The following is an 18,426-nucleotide window of genomic DNA, read 5'->3' as shown; positions in this document are numbered from 1 at the left end:
AACAAACAAAACTAATAAACAGCAAACCACAGAGACCTGTCAGCTACAAGGAAGATAGAGCATTCATTTTATAAACAATTCACTAGTATGTCAACAGTCAGTCTGACAGGGAAAGAAAGTGAACAATATTTTTCAAGAAATATCTATTTTGTTGAATAAATCTTGAGCAAAATGTTGTGTGAGCTGTATTGATTGGAAATAAGGGCCATTAAAATATTAAAAGGTCATATTTCCAACATTAAATAATTTTTGTTGAGATACATTTCTTTTGAAATCTGAAGATTACTCGTGTTGTCAATCAATATTAACTCTCTTTCTACAATAGAACATTTGAATAGATGTTATGAAAGATTATTCTCTTTCTAATGAAGAAAAGAATCAGATACGGTGCTAGAAATAGTAAGATACGTGTAATTTTCTTCATATTAACAGCATGATTGTGGTTATAAGTAAAGGAAGTCATGAATCTGAAAACAGATGAGGGCAATTGACATGTAGAAAGGCCAATTGATGTGATTACTTACTCAGTTGATTAAAAATGCTTTTGAATTTATTACAAAGAGAAAAAGATTTGAAATTTAACATAATGGGATCCTTGTCATAGGTTGGGTTCTCCCAAAAGCAAATCCTTAGATTTTGATTTAGAAACAGATAGTTTATTTGGATGGTGATCCCAGAATGCTGGAGTGAAGAAATGGGGAGAATGAGACAGGATAGATAAAAAAGCTAGTTAAATTGGGTTATTGTGCTGGTTGTTACTCTAGATGTCTGTACTCAGTCCTGCTGGGGACTCTCTGGGAAACCATGTGGAAGGAACCACAGAATTTTCCAATCAAAGAATGAGAGTCTGAAACATCCGTCCACTGAGACCGACCTCTCACTGGCTAAAGTTGCTTATGAAATTGTTTACCTACCACACTTATGGATTGTGCATTTGGAGTAAGATACCCTGGGATACCAAGAAGGGAAGTCTACAGTCTGTGCAAAAACTGCCCACCACAGCCATAGATAAAGGTAGAGCCGCCCTAGGGAACCTCCTGGGTGTCCCCTCAGTGTGGGACACCAGCAGTGTCCAATATACATGTGCATTTGCATTTAATTTATAATTTCTCTAGCAATTTCTCTGTCAATACGAAGATGTATGTTTTTGTAACTTAATTGCTCTAAGAGATAGGAAATCACCTGAAGAAAATAACCTAGTACTAAAGAATTTATGAAATTTAAAACAAATTTGAAAAATTCATACTGTACTCATAATGATGCATATGGAGTAAGTCCATTCAATCATCTACTTATTGTTGCTGTTCCTAACAGACTAGAGATGATTGCTCCTTAGGTAACTAGGAAAATATAATTCCAGAGAAGATCTCTTCTTGTCATTCTTCAAGACTTATTCTGAGCTAATAAAATGGAAAAATCCTTGTGACATTTCAAAGAGTATCATTCTTACTTCATCCTTTTGTTATGGAATAGAGCAGAGGTCCTCTTGGGAATTGGAACAGTAACTAATTTTTCTTTTCCTTCCCTTTCCTGTCTTGACTTTTCTTTCCTTTGCAAAACCAAGCAATGTCTTACATTTTCTATAAACATTATGTTACCCAACATTTAACTTATAATAATTGTACAATTTTTCAAAGAATATCTACTTCACTGTGAATTCATCTGGAGCAAGATATATGTGAGCAGAAGGTGCTAACCCCGTTCCAGGCACTGTTCTAAGGAAATTATCTATATTAATATATTTAACATTAATTAAAGGATTGTGAAGTAAGGAGTGTTATTTCTTTATTATATAGGTAATGAAACTGGGTCACAGTGAGGTTAAGTATCTTCCCAAAGTCATAGAGATAATAAGTATCAGAACTAGGTGTCAGACTTAGCAGCCCAACTCTAGAGTCTGCTTGTAAGAGAGCTGGTAAATGGCAATATTAGGATTTAAATCAGACTGAGAGTTAACACATTAACTGCCATATAAGTTGAATTTAACTCACGGTAATGTTGAGCCTCATGAAGTATATATAACTCACTCGTCTCTTCACCTTGGGAGCTGAGTGAACTATTTTTCAAGTCGCATATAACTCACACACAGAAAACAGGAAAAAAATAACAAATTTTTCATTACATTAAAACAGATTGTTTTGTTTTTGAAATTTTTATTCTATTTTTGTAATAAAATATCATGGGCCCAAGGAAATTATTTTTTCTAGTATAGCAGTCTAGGTGTTAAACCTGGATTGGTCTGATTCTAAAATCCCTGTTTTAGTAGTTATTTGGCATCATGTTGCTTCAAAAATCACTAAAATCCAGTGTTTGTCCAACAGTATGTTTTATCCAAGTTCATATAGGGTCATGTCTCTCCTCACCATCTGTCTATTGAAAAGCCCTCAGAAACTCCCTATTACTTAAAGGATTAGGCTCAAGCCCCATTTTATGTAATTCCTTTTTACTTGCAAATTTCACATTCTTGCCAATCTTTGCATGTCATATTCTAGTCATATTGATTTTTTTTTTGCAATTACTCATGTTACACTTTCTTACCTCTGTGATTTGCACATGATATACTCTGTTTGGAATGCCCTTCACTGACTTCTTCATTTGATTTCACTCTATTTTTCCTTATAGTATTAATTAAGATATAACCTCCTTATGAATATCACTTACCATCTGAGCCAGGTAATGCTTTAAAGTGAACTAAGACACTATTAAAACATTATGTTGGGATAAGAATTGTAAACAAGGACTATTCATGGTGTGAACAGGGACTCATGGTCAACCCCATGATGAAGATTTTTCTATCTCATCTCTGCTAATTTGAGTAAGGTACTCCTTTCTGTCCCTTATATTTCATAAATGTTGTATTCTTTAAATAGTCTATTGAAATTAACCATTTGTCGGTGACTATTGCAATAGAATATAAAATTGAGGATAGGAGCTTCATTTTGTTCACCTTTGTACCACTTCCTCAGCACAACTCATTGTAGACACTCCACAAGTATTTGTTAATAAAATAACTCAACATGAATTTTCAATAAACTTACTGTATAGCAGAAAAGGACAGATTAATGGGATTGTGGGTTAGTATATACGAGTGGTAGTGCTGGGTACTGGTGTGACATATAAAAGGGATGGTTAAATTGATGGAGGTTAAATTGTTAATCCTGGCAAGGCTGTGGATTAGGGTTTGGTCTCAGGTGGAAGATTACTTGGTTTGAGATCTAATGTTATACCTGTATCAAAACTGAATTAGTGGGAAAGACTGACTGAGGTTACAGTGAGGAGCAAAGGAGCAAATAAGAGAGCCACAGAGCACATTAGTTTTGGCCAGGATCTGAGCTAGTATCGGGTCCCTCTTACAGTAAATTTAAACATTTCAAAATAATAGTATCTTAAAGAAATAATCATTTCTTCCTCTGTATTCTGATGGCTTTTATATACGTACATATAATAGAAATATGTACAAAGGGCTATCTCTACGGAACTGGAGACCATTCTTCTAAGCAAAGTGTTGCAAGAATGGAAAAACAAATACCACATGTACTCCCTATTAAATTAGATCTACTATATATCTTTATCATCACATCATATCGTGTGTGTGGGGGTCACATGCGATGGTCATATTTATTGATTTTCTCATCTCCAGCAACAATTAAATAGCCTGGAATATAGATATTCAAATAATCTTATTTGAATTAAATCATCTGAATATTAATAAACAGTATTGGTCTTGGATTTTTGGATATATATCTGGGACTCTTGATAGACAGCCTAGATTTAACTCTTTATATGAGACAAAATCAGCTTCCCTGGGCCAGGATGACGGTGAAGAGGGCAGTTCAGAATTGAAAAAAGAATAAAACAAAACAAACAGACTAAGCACTGAGATGTTGGAGGAATATTTATATAGTATGATGTGTTTTTTTTTCTATCAACTGTGTTGTCTCCTGACCAAATATATTTTCATTCTGAGGCTCTAAATTTTGTTCTTTACATAAAACAACCTCTGATCATCTTTTATTTGTGCATTTTTTAGTACACTGAAATTCAAAGTTGAAAGCATAATCACGTCTATTTGAATAAACAAGAGTTGAGGTTAAAAAAAAAAAACCTAGTGGGAAAAATCAGACTCTTGTTTATAATTTTCCTCCCTATTTCCTGTTGCTATCATTGATGCAATGTTCATTTTTTAGTTATTATACCTACCTTCTTCCATTTTTTTGAATGTCACTAGGACATGTATCCCTAGGTAGTATAGGAAAACATGATTAAACATGATATTCCCTATCCCACTACTCACTCTCCTGGGGCAAAGAATAATTTTGGAATTTATTTTGTAGTAACATCTGTCACAGCTTCCAGTTCAGCTCTTAGAATTCTTGTTATCCAAAGAGTTATGTAACTTTTAAATGCTCTTTTGATGCAAAACTGAAAAGTCACACCTGTTTTTATATGTTTCTTCCTACTGAGAGTGTCTTTTATTTTCAAGTTTTTCTTCTTTGTAAGGATTTGCCTCATTAGATTTCATTTTTTTTAGGCATTCTTTGGGAATCTGCCAGAGTGTTTATCGTACTTTATTCAGTGGCTTCCTGCTGCCTATTTTTGATACCAGGAATAATTCAATGGTTACCATCATACATTTTTCACAAATTTATTTCCATATCATTTATTGATCAGATAATTATAAAGCAGGGAACCTTGCCTTAGTGACTGGTCAGTTTTTGTTCAAGTATTTTGGCTTTTACTTTGTCTTTTGTTTGCCTGGAAATAAAAATGCACATAATTAAGTTACCCTGAAAACCTCATGTCATTAACTGTATGTTGGATTAAATGTATTGTGTATATTTCTGGAGGGGAATACAAGAACCAATTTGTAAATGTTATATATAGAAAGAGTAGAGTTTATTGTGGAAATTAACTCGATATACACTTACAGCTGACATAATTTTAAATAATAATCAATTCTACATCTTTAGGGATATTCAAGAAGAGATTTAATAATCTCTTGCCTGAGATGTGACAGAGGAAGTTTATATACACATACAATAAGCAAAGTTGAGTTAAATAATTTAGGATGTTTTCTCTGGCTAGAAATATATAAATGCACTCATGTTAATGTACCTACTTGTATATATGCACATATTTCTCTAAATTTTACACATATATGTACATGTAGAAAGAGTTAGACATAAAATGCTGAGCAGAAAGACAAACCATACCATTCCAATAAAAAACAAAACCCAACTGTTTGAGAAATTCTTCCCTGGTCAATATTGGGAAGCCCACAGCTATAGAGGATAAACACCATACCACCACTGACACATGACGACCATTTCTGAGACCAACTTACAAACTCATGTGCTGGTGAAGAATAAGCCAGACAGGCAACAGACTCATCCTGACCTGTGGATTCCTAGAATGTGGGATGTGATGATATGGCAACCCAAACACTGAGAGGGCAGGGATAGAAAATATGGTTCTTCAACTGGAATAGATCAGAAGAAATTTTCTGATTGCCTCTAAGGTAATACATGTGAGGTTTAGATTAAGTTTCAATTTAGATTTAAATTTAGATTGAGGTTTAAATGTGAGGTTTAAATTGAGAAGGAAATGATTTCTTAGGAAAAATTTTTCCATAACGATTTTGGCAAAGAATGGAAGTTAGTGCATATCTTTAGAAAACTGGGAGATCAGACACAAATCTCATATGCCTACCTAGTGATGATAATGATAAATGCTTGGGATGAGCTGGGTTTGTACTTCAAGTCTATAACAAAACAAATGTGATGCTGGACTAGTGATATAGTCCAATATGTTCCACTAACAGACAGAGTTTGGGTGTTTTTGAGAGTCCTGCCTCTGTATGCTTGTGAGTGAAAATCCGGAAAGTGTTACAGCTTCAAAATATGTTAATTTCTGTTCTTTAAAAATATTTGAATTCTAGTTTCAAACTCAAAACTCTTGAATTAATAGGGATAAAACAGGGAACCTTCCTGAAGTACAGAGATGCTTCTGGTGAAAGCACATAAAAGTCTGTAAAGAAGCATTTAGAATGCTGTGATAGTGTACCAATTTATTTTGAAATGTGGACTCCAAAATAACCCACATTTTCTGATCACTTTTGTCATGAAAAAATTTTGGAAGCAAATTACAGATAAAATTGGTAAGTCCTAAGGTACAATGTTGTTCTACCTTCCTCAGTTGCAACTGACAGATGGATCAATAACTTTTACTAGAATAAAAATAAAATGAAAGTGGCTGAATTAGGTGGATGAGGCAAAAATATCTGATTTCAACACGAAAAATATACAGGCTGAACAAGTGACAAAATAACTAAATTTGAAAGCAGCAGCAACTGAAGAGGTTAATAGTATTGGTTTTGTTGGAGCTGTGCTACTGCCTTCTGCACTAGATTCACCATGGAAACCCTAGCATGGACGCCCAGACTCTTGAGCTCACAGACAATCATTCTTTTCCCACTTTGAAAGGATTACTATTACATAATTGCACACATTAAAAAGTCTGTGCAAAGAAGCATTGGCTATGAAAAATAGCTGGATCTATTATTTTAGGGCAATGTTGGGGCAAGACTAGTTTTACACTAACTAGGGGGTGGTGTGTGGTGATGGCCCTGGGTGTTTTCTGTGCAGAACAGCAACCTGGGCTGATCCTCACAACATGCAAGTTTGGCAGGAGCAGTTTCAAATATAATGCTGAATGGATCATCCTTTGACTCCTTTGAGTAATCCCTGTCATCCAGTGAGCCTGAAAATCCATAACCTGGACAGGGATTTAATGGACAGTGCTGGACAGTAACCTGGACAGTGCTAACACTGATGCTTTCTTAGTCCAGACCCTCATCATTTGTAGTCTTGACCTACCCAACCTCTTCTTTTGCCAGGAGATCCAAAGCAAATATGGAAAATAAAGATGAACAAAAAGGTAGAAAATTTAATTATGATTACTACCACTCTAAAAAAATCTATATCAAGGAAAGACTAAAATTCTAGGCAAATCAATCTAATGGTGTTGAGTGAGACAAGGGGATTGAGAAAGATAAGCCACAGGCAGGTGCCAGCAAGTACTGGATTTTAAATACTATCCATAATTGTGTGTGTGCATGCGCATAGGTATGCATGTATTACATTGCATTTGTCTTCTCTATAATTTTTTACTTTATACATCCACAATCTTTAACTGCTTTGACTTTTTTCCTTTTCCAAGTGAGGTTCATCTTGGTCACTTCAGCTCCCATCTACCTCAAATAGTGTAGAGATGAACAGCCTCATACATGTGTCCTAATGAATTTGATTACAATTTCTCTGACTCATATACACAGAGGGGAGATTACTGAGCCATTGGATATATGCCGACATAATTATTCCCCCTAAATACTGCATAGTACTCTTTAAAATCAGCTTGGCCTCTGATTAATGGAGAATGAAGGATCCTGTTTTCCCATATGTATGAAAATTCTTGGAATTACCTACTATGTTTGACCAACTTATAGAGTGAAAGTGGTATCTCATTTTACTCTACCTGTGAGGCTGAGCATATTTTTATATATTAATATTTCTAAGTCATTTAAATTTCCCTTTTGTATGTAGGCTATTCACAGACTTTGCTCATTTTTCTACTAGGTTTTCTATTTGTCATACATTATCAGCAGGGCCTTTTATGCTCCTGATATTAATTACCGGATAGTTTTGGACATTGAAAATGCCATTTCCCATCTGGTAATATCTGTTAACTTTGTGTATGATATTCTCTATTTAATTGAAATGTTCATTTCAATTTAGACAAATTTTTTGTGATTGTTTTGATTGTTTGAAAATAATACATTTTTATATACAGCTTCTGTATGTCTATTACTTTGTGTTTATTAATTTAGTTATTTAAATCTTTTCTATCTGTGCATATTTTGTGTTCAGCTTTATCTGTTTCTGAAAATGATGCAATAAATCCTCTAATTATAATTGTGTGGCTTAAAGTCTCCTTGTAATTTGCTTGTTTTTATAGCTGTATTGGAACATTTTTGCTTCATTTTTTTGAGGGGTAGGAGAGAGGACTGTAGATATACAAATCGTGACACACCAATATCAGCAGTTTATGCAAGGATGATGTCTTGTTTTATTTATTTTATATACTTTTTTCCCTCTTCATTCTCCACTCTCACTCCTTTACCCACCTCTACTTTCATCACAGACAGCCACTGTAATGGATATTTACTCTTTGAAGGATATATGCATATCCATGACTAGATATTATATGTATCATGGATATGTATACATCCTTCAAAGATCTATTATTTTGCTTTGTTTATTGTTATATGTCTCTTAAAGTTAATAATATATTACTGTGGTAGCGATTACATACTATTTCCTTCTGAGTTTTTTCTCAAAATGTTTTTTAACTCAGTCTATTGTGTCTGACTGCATTTTTGTCTTGTTTTTGCATTTAAATGAGTTCAGCTGGACATTAAAACCTTAGTTCAAATATACTTTCCTTTAAGACTTTGAGAATATTATTCTATTGTAATCTTGTACCTGGAGTCAATTTGTACCTGGAGTCTTGTACCTGTGTTCCTTTATAAAATAGATAATTTGTTTCTTTTGATTTCTTTTGCTCTCTCTTTATTTCTGATTTTCTTAAAAATCTGTCTATGGGTTTGTTTTCTCTTATTCTTATCAATCTTATTTGTTTGGTGATGAAAACTTTCATTCTGTTGGTTTACATCATCTCTTCTTTTCAATTCTGAAATAGTTTTAATCACGATTTCCTTCCTTCTTTTTTTGTTTATTTTTTCTTTCCATGTGAGCTTCCAATTATGAAGTGACACTTTTACACTTGTTTTCTTTATATCTTAGCTTTACTATTTTTCCTTGAGAATTTTCCTGTTTGCCCTACTCATATAAATCTTTATTTTCCCTGTATGCATATTTCCTATACATGTCAAGGTAATGAATATCTAGGGGGGAAAAATTTCCAGCCCAGCCCTAGTTTTTGCCCTTTCTTATGAGTTTTAAGAGAACAAGAAAATCTATATTAAAAAAATAATAATCAGATAATCAAATAGAAAAATAGGCAACATACTATGCTTAAACGTGCAATTAACAGAGGGAAAAAAACAGTATACAATGAAAAAGAAAAATGCTCAACCACAATGCCAGTCAGGGAATGCCAATTAGAATCATAATGAGATATTAGTACATACCACCAAGTTAGTAATGCATGTCAAAATAAAATGCTAGTGAAAATGTGGAGCAATAAAAAGTCTCACGCACTGCTAATGGGAGTAGAAATTGGTATGTCTATGTTAGTAAACAATTTACCAACATAGTTTCTGTACATACATACCCTAAAACTATCAATTCAATTCCTATGAACGTGCTCTGAGAAAATGCATGCACATACTTTGGAGAAGTAACATTTTGGAGTAACACTTTTTTGTAATAACCTAGAATTCTCCACATTCAAAATGTTCATCTGCAGTACATACAATGGATTTCTATACAGCAATGAAAATGGGTGAACTACACCTTCACATAGCAACAGAATCCCTACAACACAGTGTTAAGCAAAGAAGCTTTTTAAGCTTTATACAAGAGTTTAAAATGTATGATGTCATTTATGTAAAGTTAAAATAGTGTGAAAATATTTATATTGTTTAGGAAATGAATACAGACTGATCAAAAACAAGCATTGGATAAATATTAAAAGCATGTTTTACAAGCATATCAGAGGAGAAGGCAGACGTGTGGAACATTGTAAGACTAAGAAACAGACCACAACAAATCCAAAGCTTCCTGTTGTCAGAGCTTCATTTCAAATGTGTCTTTACTCTGCAAACAACAGGAGACAAAACCTAGGGCTCAAACACAGTAAACCATTAGATTGGAAACCTTGGTATATAGTCAATTTAGGGAAATGGGTAAACTAAACAAGCATACACATAAAAATAAACAAAAAAATTCATCCTGCCAATAAAACATGCTATTTATGGCCTTTGGTTGTCGGTGGGCGTGAGGGGTGGTATTTTGTCTTAAGCAAATCAAAATGCAAACTGTCCTTAAATGTGGCAATGAAACTGGATTTCAAAAACATGTACGACTGAAAACTCCAATCTTGAGAATTCATTTTAAAATAGCTCTGGCTTTTTAGTTTATTCAGGCTCTTGGCAGAGGCAAATGAAAAGCTCCTCTGTGATACTGCACCTTAATGCAGGACTCCCCAGATTCCCATAGCTAAGTTCCAGAGAAAATAAATTCGCCATAAAGATACCTCAGAAACATAGGAAGAAACTTTGCAATGAGGAAGAGTAAGCAGAACTAACAAACAGTAGATTCAGACTTGAGGAGAATATAGTTATTAAGCAATTCACTAAATTAAAGGAATAGAGAATAAAACTATATGTAAAATCATTTTTTAAAATTTAGCAATCATTAATGATAAAACTTTTAGCAAGCTAAAAAATAGAGGTGAGTTTTCTTAATCTAATAAAATGCATGCTTACTTAGGTTTAGGTTCAACTACATAGGACAGAATACTCAAGATAACACTGTCCTAAATACGATAACACTTATTTCTCTTGCAAATAGGTGAAGTCCATAATAGGAAGTTCAAGGATGTACAAGATGTTCAACAATCATCAGCAGACCAGACAGACTCCTTCCCTCTGTATCCTCACATGGTGGGAAGAAAGAAAGTTGGGTATCTTCATCTTCTTAGAATAACATCAATCCTACGATGGGGGCTCCACCCTCAGGACCTCATCTAAACCTAATTTTCTCTCAAAGACCCCATCTCCAAATACCATCACACTGAGGATTCAGACTTCAATATATGAATTTTTGGGAGACACAAATATTCAGTCCATAGCAGGAGCTATTTATGAAACTAAAATGCAGAACTTTTAATATCAAATGACAGCATTTTTGTAAACAAGCACTTTAGCAAATATCATGGAAAAATAGTTAAATGTTAATACACTTTGAATGGAAACTGTATAAGGAAGACCACAGTGATTACTACTAATCAGCATTATAATAGAAATTTGAGCTGCATAATAAGGCAGGTAAAAGAAATATAAATTAGGAAGATATGAAAGGAAGTATTAACACTATCATATTTATTAATAATATGGCTATACACAGAGAACTCATCATATCCTTAAGATAGTTATTAGAATTAATGAAAGAGGTAAAGAAAGTTTCCAAATATAAGAATATACAAAAATAGAATTTATTTCTACACACCAGAAAATATTAATAGCAATTAGAAATACAATTTTAAAACTGACACAAAAATCTGTTGCAGAAATAAATTTAACAAAATATGTACAAGAACTTTATGAAAAAGCATATAAAAGTTGATCAAACATGTAACAGAAGAGCTAAACAAATTAAGAAATATAGCCAATTCATGCCAATTCAATCCAAAATAATCTATAATTTCAAGGTAATTTAAATAAAAATTTCAATAATGAATGAAAAAGAAAAGTACATCTTCCAATTAAGATATTATTTCACACTATATCAAAATTCATTTTAAGGTGGATTAAAAATTAAATGTGAAAACGTGCAATATTTGAAGTACATTTAAAAGAATAGCAAAAAGTACAAACTAGAAGTAGAAGTCTTGATAAATACCTCTACCTTAAAATTAAGGACATATCTTCACCAATTATAGTAAAGCAAAAAGAGAAGCCTCAATTAGAGGATAACTTAACCACATCAAATAAATAAGACTTTTTTATTTTGAATAAAAAGAATTCTGAGAACTATTAACAAGAGACCAACAAGCCCATAGAAAAAGTGGTGAAAAACACAAATATTTTAAAGAGGAAAGAAATGGTTAATACACATAAAAAAAGATGCCCAGCCTAATTTGTAAAGTGGGAAAAACTAATTAAAATCAGTAAGGTTATCATTCTAAATTCATCAGGTTTGTACAATTTTAAAAGTCTTCTAATTCCAAGTATTGATTAGGATGTGGATTAATAGGACTGTCTATCCTTGCTGCAGCATTACCTTGAAGAGCTAAGCAAGTATCCTTTAAAATAGCACTTTTACTCCTTTGATATGTCCAAGAGAAACTTATAACATGTGTACAAAGACACATCCAGAAATAGAAATAGTAGCATTTTTTCATAATAGAAGAAAACTAGACACAACCAAAAGGTCAAAAGTAAACTAGATAAATTGTGTTATATTTGTAAAACAGAATACCGTACAGTAGTAAGAATGAAGAAGCTAGAGTTTTACACAATCACAAGGATGAATTTCACAAACACAATGAAAACAGCATGTTGCAAAAAAACCCATATAGTATTATTCAATCTCAATAAAACTAAGAGCAATGCTAGTCAAAAATAAATGTAATCTAGCAAAACATAATTATGTATCAAGAAGTGACACAAATACAAAATTTAGCTGGGCACAGTGGTTCACTCCTGTAATCTCAGCAAATTGGAAGGCCGAGGCAAAAGGATCACTTGAGCCCAGGAGTTTGAGGCTGCAGTGAGCTATGATCACACCACTCAACTCTAGCTTGGGTCACAGAGTGAGATTCCGTCTCTAAAAAGACAGAAACAAACAAACAAAAGGGCAAAATTCAAGAAAACATTCAATTCTGGGGTGAATGTGGGCCATGCCATCTAGGAGTGGTACATAGAATTTCAAGATGTGAGTATTTGTAAATATTTAAAACTGACAAATGAGTACATAAATATTAATTTTATTATTATTTAATATGAATAAAATATTTAATAATAAAAGAACAAGAAAAATGAATGGAGTAAATCTACAAATATAAATATAAGGTTTCAACTTCAAAAGCAAATAAATGATCCGGACAGCAAGGAGTCTAAGAATAGCACAGGGGATGGGGCAAGATGTCTGACTAGAGACATTGGTCATCAGATTGTCTCAGAAAGAAGGAAAAGTTTTAGATAAAAAACAAAAAAAAACACAGTTCACGTGTTTTTCACTTTTCTGTAGGAAAAGTCCCAGAACCTATTGGAGATTCCATGGAAAGAAGTTATGGAGCAGAACAAGAAGGAACATGATTTTGGCAGAGGTCAACCCCCAAGAAACTTGGAGTCCTCTGGAAAGGGTAGGTGGGGTTTTGTTTCTCCTTTCCTCACACCTTTGGTAGCTGGCAGGCTCCCCAGCTGCTGAGAGCTTCTCTACCCTCACAAGCCCAAAAGTGACTGCCCCAGTGAACTGGGTTCTTCTTGAAAACAAAACACTGGGCTGCCCAGCTCCCTCAGGGTCACTCCCCCTCACCACAGACCTGAGCTGAGGAAGTGGGTGCCATACTGCTTCTCCACCCATTGTGTGCCTTCAGCCCTTGAGTTTTCATGTCACTGGTCCCCACACAAACATTTTCCAAATCTTGTTTAGACTGTGATAACCACAGGGGACAATGAGTCCTAGGGGAACTAACTGTGTGATCCCAGAGCTTGGACATTTCAGGCAGGCTGCCTTCTGGGGAGAGGGACAAAGGGGACCAGAGTCCCAGCTATCTACCATTCAGACTCTTTTCCTCCCCCTCCCCTTCTCTGACCACTGCTGCCAAGTGGCATGTGTGCCCCAAGGGACAATTGACCTGGGGCTCTCAGGAGTGGCTGTTTCCCTTTGGTTGGCATGTGCACTACACAGAGGCTTCCATAGAAAGTGGGGCTCACACCTTTCCTCTTAAAGACCTGCAACGAACCAAGTGGTACTGAGTCTGTGAGCTCCCTGCCCACCAGCCCTCCCTGTTGCTGACCAACTCATTGCTCCAGCACAGTGGAGCATACCCCAAAGGAGAGGGGCATGGAGCCTGCTTGAGCACCCCATGGACAACTTGGGACCAGCACGCTTCTCTGTAGCATGGTCAGAGATTGAACTTGGGGGACCAGAGGACCCCCAGGACTGGATCATGTTGCTTAGTGGCACAGAGGAGAGATTTATGAACTAATCTTGAGGGATGAGGCAGCCCACCAGAGTTGAAAGAAGAGTGCAGCATGGGTCTAAGCCACAGGATTGCTTGTGAAGTACCCCTCCCTTCACAGGAAATCTCCACTTTTGATTCAGGATGGGATCCTGAGCAGGGAAGCTCCCAGTCTGCCATGCCATTGCTGGTGAGCTCAACTTGTTTGGGCTGGTACTAGTGGCCAGATGCTGGCAGGAGATCCAGAGGGCAAGGGAGGAGAGAGAAGAGTGAAACTCACTCGTGACAGCCAGTCTATGATTCTGAGAAGCCCCCTTTCCCGCAAGCAGACTTTCTGGCATGCAAGGGGTTGCTTCAGCCCCTCCCTGGTGGCTTGTCCCAGCAGCCTGGGAGCCGACCCTCAACCCTTGCTGAGACAGCTTTTGTGCCTGCCTTTGTGGACATTGAACATAGCCTCATCTGACTCAGCCCCACCCGGCCTTGCTCCTCCACCCACCTCTGCTGGGGTGGAGAATAAAAAGAGTCCCCTAAGAGCTTCAGCACCTCAATCATCACCTGAGACATCCAAGTGCTTCTTCTGACCATCGAAAGTCAGTCACGGTTCCCAAAAATCACCACTATAGCTGTCTCTTTCCTGAAAGTGCCACCTACTGACAGGGAGGACAACTTGTACAGCCCATTATAGCATTTCTTGATTTAATCATATAGGGCATAGCTGACTCTTACCCACAAGAACCACCTCCTGTCTCAGAGATTAAACTGGGCATCTCAATATAATTCATACTTTTAAGAAGACCATAGGGCTGAGGACAGAGAAAGGATTTCAAAGACTTCCATATTCCGTTGTCAGCAAGAGACAAGGATTCATCCCATGCACATAGTACGCTACCACTACAGCCTAAAAATAACTAGCAATTCACAAAGCCACCATACTAAGGATATCCATAACCAAAGTCTCCATACAGAACATAAACTTCAAAGTACCTAGAAGCAAAGCCAAAAATTCTTACCCAACATAAGCTACAGATACAGCCTTAATAGTTGGGAGAGTGGAGGAAGCCCCATTTAAACAAAATAAAATCAGAAAACAAGAAACAACTTCTGCTCCAGATATGAATCACACAAGAACACCAGAAGTATGGAAACTCAGAGTGAAAAGATATCTGCCCCTCACCCCACACCCAGGAGCACTCCAGCTCTCTAGCAATGGATCTCAACCAAAATGAAAATGCTGAAATGACAGGTAAAGAATTCCAAATATAGATTGTAAGAAATCTCAATGAGATCCAAGAGAAAATGGAAAACAAACTCAAAGAAACCAGAAAAATAATTCAGAAAATAAATGAAAAATTTATTAAAGAGATAGGATATATTTACAAAAAAAAAACAAATAAAACTTCTAGAAATAAAAAAATTAATTTAGGAAAATACAAAACACAGTGGCAAGTTTTAAAGATAGACTAGACCAAGCAGAAGAAAGAATTTCAGAGCTTGAAGACAACTCTTTTGAATTAACCAAGTCAGTCAAAAATAAAGAACAAAGAATCAAGAAGAACAAGGTCTATGAGAAATATGGGATTATGCAAAATGGTGAAATATAAGAATCACAGGAATCCCTGAGGGTGAAGAACAAAAAGTACAAGGCCTGGAAAACCTATTTGAAGGAATAACTGAGAAAAACTTACCTGAGCTTGCTAGAGATTTAGACATCCAGGTACAAGAAGCTCAATAAACACCTGAGAGCTTCATTGCAAAAAGGGAATCACCAAGGATATAGTCATCAGACTGGTCAAAGTCAACATGAAGGAAAAACTCTTACGAGCCAGGAGGTACAAACATCAAGCAACTTACAAAGAAAAACCCATCAGACTAACAGCAGACATCTCAAGAGAAACCTTACAAGCCAGAAAGGAGTGGGGGCTTACCTTTAGTGTCCTTAAATGTAGTAACTGCCAGTCAAGAATTTTAGAGCCTGCTAAGATTCATAAATGAAAGAGAAATAAAGTATTTCCCAGAAAAGCAAACACTAAGGGAATTTGTCACTACTAAAACTTCTCTAGAGGAAATGCTCAGAAGTGAATTATATATGCAACAGGACAATAGATAACAACCAATGTAAAAACACCCAAAAGTTAGAGTTAACAGCTCTTATAACAATAGCACAAGGGGGAAAACAAAACAATAAGGTATCATCCAACTTGTTGAACACAACTGCAACCCATATATCAATATTAACACTCAATTGAATGGTCTGAATGACCCACTTAAAAGACATAGGCAGCTGAATGAACAAACAAACACAACCCAAGTATTTCTTGTCTCTAAGAAACACATCTAAATCATAAAGACTCACATAGACTTAAGGTAATGGTTTGGAAAAAAAATATTCCACACAAATGGAAACCAAAAGAGAGCAGACATAATCATTCTCATATGAGATAACATGGACTTTAAATTAACAATGGTAAAAAAGACAAAGATAGTCATTATATTATGGTAAAGGGAGAAATTCAATAAAAAGACTTAACAATCCTAAATATTTATTCACGTAATTTAGGAGCTCCCAGTTTCATAAAGGAAATTCATCTAGATCTAAGAAAAGAAATAAATAGTAGCTTCTTAATAGTCAGGGATTTCAACACTCTATTGACAGAAATGGACAGATCATCAAAGCAGCATGAATAAAGAAACATTGGGCTTAAACAGGACTCTAGAACAAATGGACCTAACAGACATTGACAGATAATTCTACCTCAAAACTACTGAATATACATTTTTACTATCAGCACATAGGATATTTTCCAAGATTGATCATACCTTAAGTCTAAAAACAAGTCTCAGCAAATTGAAAAAAATCAAAATCATGCCATGTATCTTCTCAGACCACAGTGAAATGAAATGAGAAATCAATTTCAAAAGAAATACTCAAATCTACACAAAGCCATGGAAATTAAATGACCCACTGCTGAACTATCTTTCTGCCAAGGATGAAATTAAGATGGAAATCAAAAGATTCCTTAAAATGAATGACAAAGGGCACACATGGATTCAGAATCTATGAGATACAGCAAAAACAGCCTAAGGAGAAGTTCATAGCCTTAAATGCCTGCATCAAAAAAGACAGAACACAAATTGACAACCTAATGTCACATTTGAATAAACTAGAAAAATAAAAACAAATCAAACCTAAAGCCAGGAGAAAAAAAAATAACAAAGCTCAGGGCAGAACTAAATGAAATGGAAACTAAACTAAACAAAACAAACAAACAAAAAACCGATACACAAGATTAATGAAACAAAAAGTTGGTTCTTGGAAAGATAAACAAAATGGATAAATCACTAGCCAGAATAGCCAAAAATAGAAGAGAAAGAACTCAAAAAAACCTTAATCTGAAATAAAAAAGAGAACATCACAACTGATACTGCAGAAATACAAAATATCATTCATAAATACTCCAAAAACCTCTGTGCAAAGTAGAAAACCTAGAAAAAAATGGACGAATTCTTGGAAGCACACAACCTTTCAAGCCTGAGCCATGAAGAAATAGAAATCCTAAACAGACCAATAATGAGCAGCAAGATTGAAGAAGTTATGAAAAATTTCCTAACAACAGAAAGCACTGGATCAGATGGATTCACAGCTGAATTCTACCAGACCTACAAAGAAGTACTGGTACATGTCTTGTAGAAACTATTCCATAACACTGAGAAGGGGGAATGCTCTCTAACTCATTCTGTGAAGCCAGTATCACCATGATACCAAAAGCCAGGAAAGGGCACAAGAAAAAAAAGAAAAGAAAAGAAAAGAAAACTACAAACCAATATCCCTTATGAACATAGATGCAAAAATTCTCAACAAAATATTAGCAAACCAAATTTGACAGCACATCAAAAAGATAATCCATCATAATCAAGTGGGTTTCATCCCAGGGATTCAATGATGATTTAACACATGCAAATCAGTTAAACATGATGCACCACAGAAACAGAAACAAAAACACAGACCACATGATCATCTCAACAAATGTAGAAAAAACATTCGTAAAATCCAGGATCCTTTCATGATAAAAACCCTCAAAAAACTAGGAATACAAGGAGCATAGCCTAAAATTATAAAAGCCATATATGACAATCCCACAGCCAACATCATCATGAATGTATTAATAGAAAATTTGAAATCATTCCCCTAAGAAAAGGAATGAGACAAAGGTGTCTGCTGTCACCACTTCTATTCAACATGGTAGTAGAAGTCCTAGCCAAACAATCACGTAAGAGAAAGAAAAAAAGGGTATCTAAACTTGGAAAGAAGAGGTCACAGTATCCCTGTTTGATGTGATATGGTCTTGTATCTAGAAAACCCTAAAGACTCCACCAAGACCCCTGGAGTTGATAAATAAATCCAGCAAATACCAGCAAGTCCAGCAAATCCAGCAAAATTGGTATACTTTATTGTTATACTAATAACAATAAAGCAGAGAGTTAAATCAGAACTTGATA

Source organism: Lemur catta, chromosome 9 (assembly GCF_020740605.2).
Source record: "Lemur catta isolate mLemCat1 chromosome 9, mLemCat1.pri, whole genome shotgun sequence".
In the NCBI taxonomy this organism is placed as follows: domain Eukaryota; kingdom Metazoa; phylum Chordata; class Mammalia; order Primates; family Lemuridae; genus Lemur; species Lemur catta.
This window is presented reverse-complemented; position numbering follows the sequence as displayed.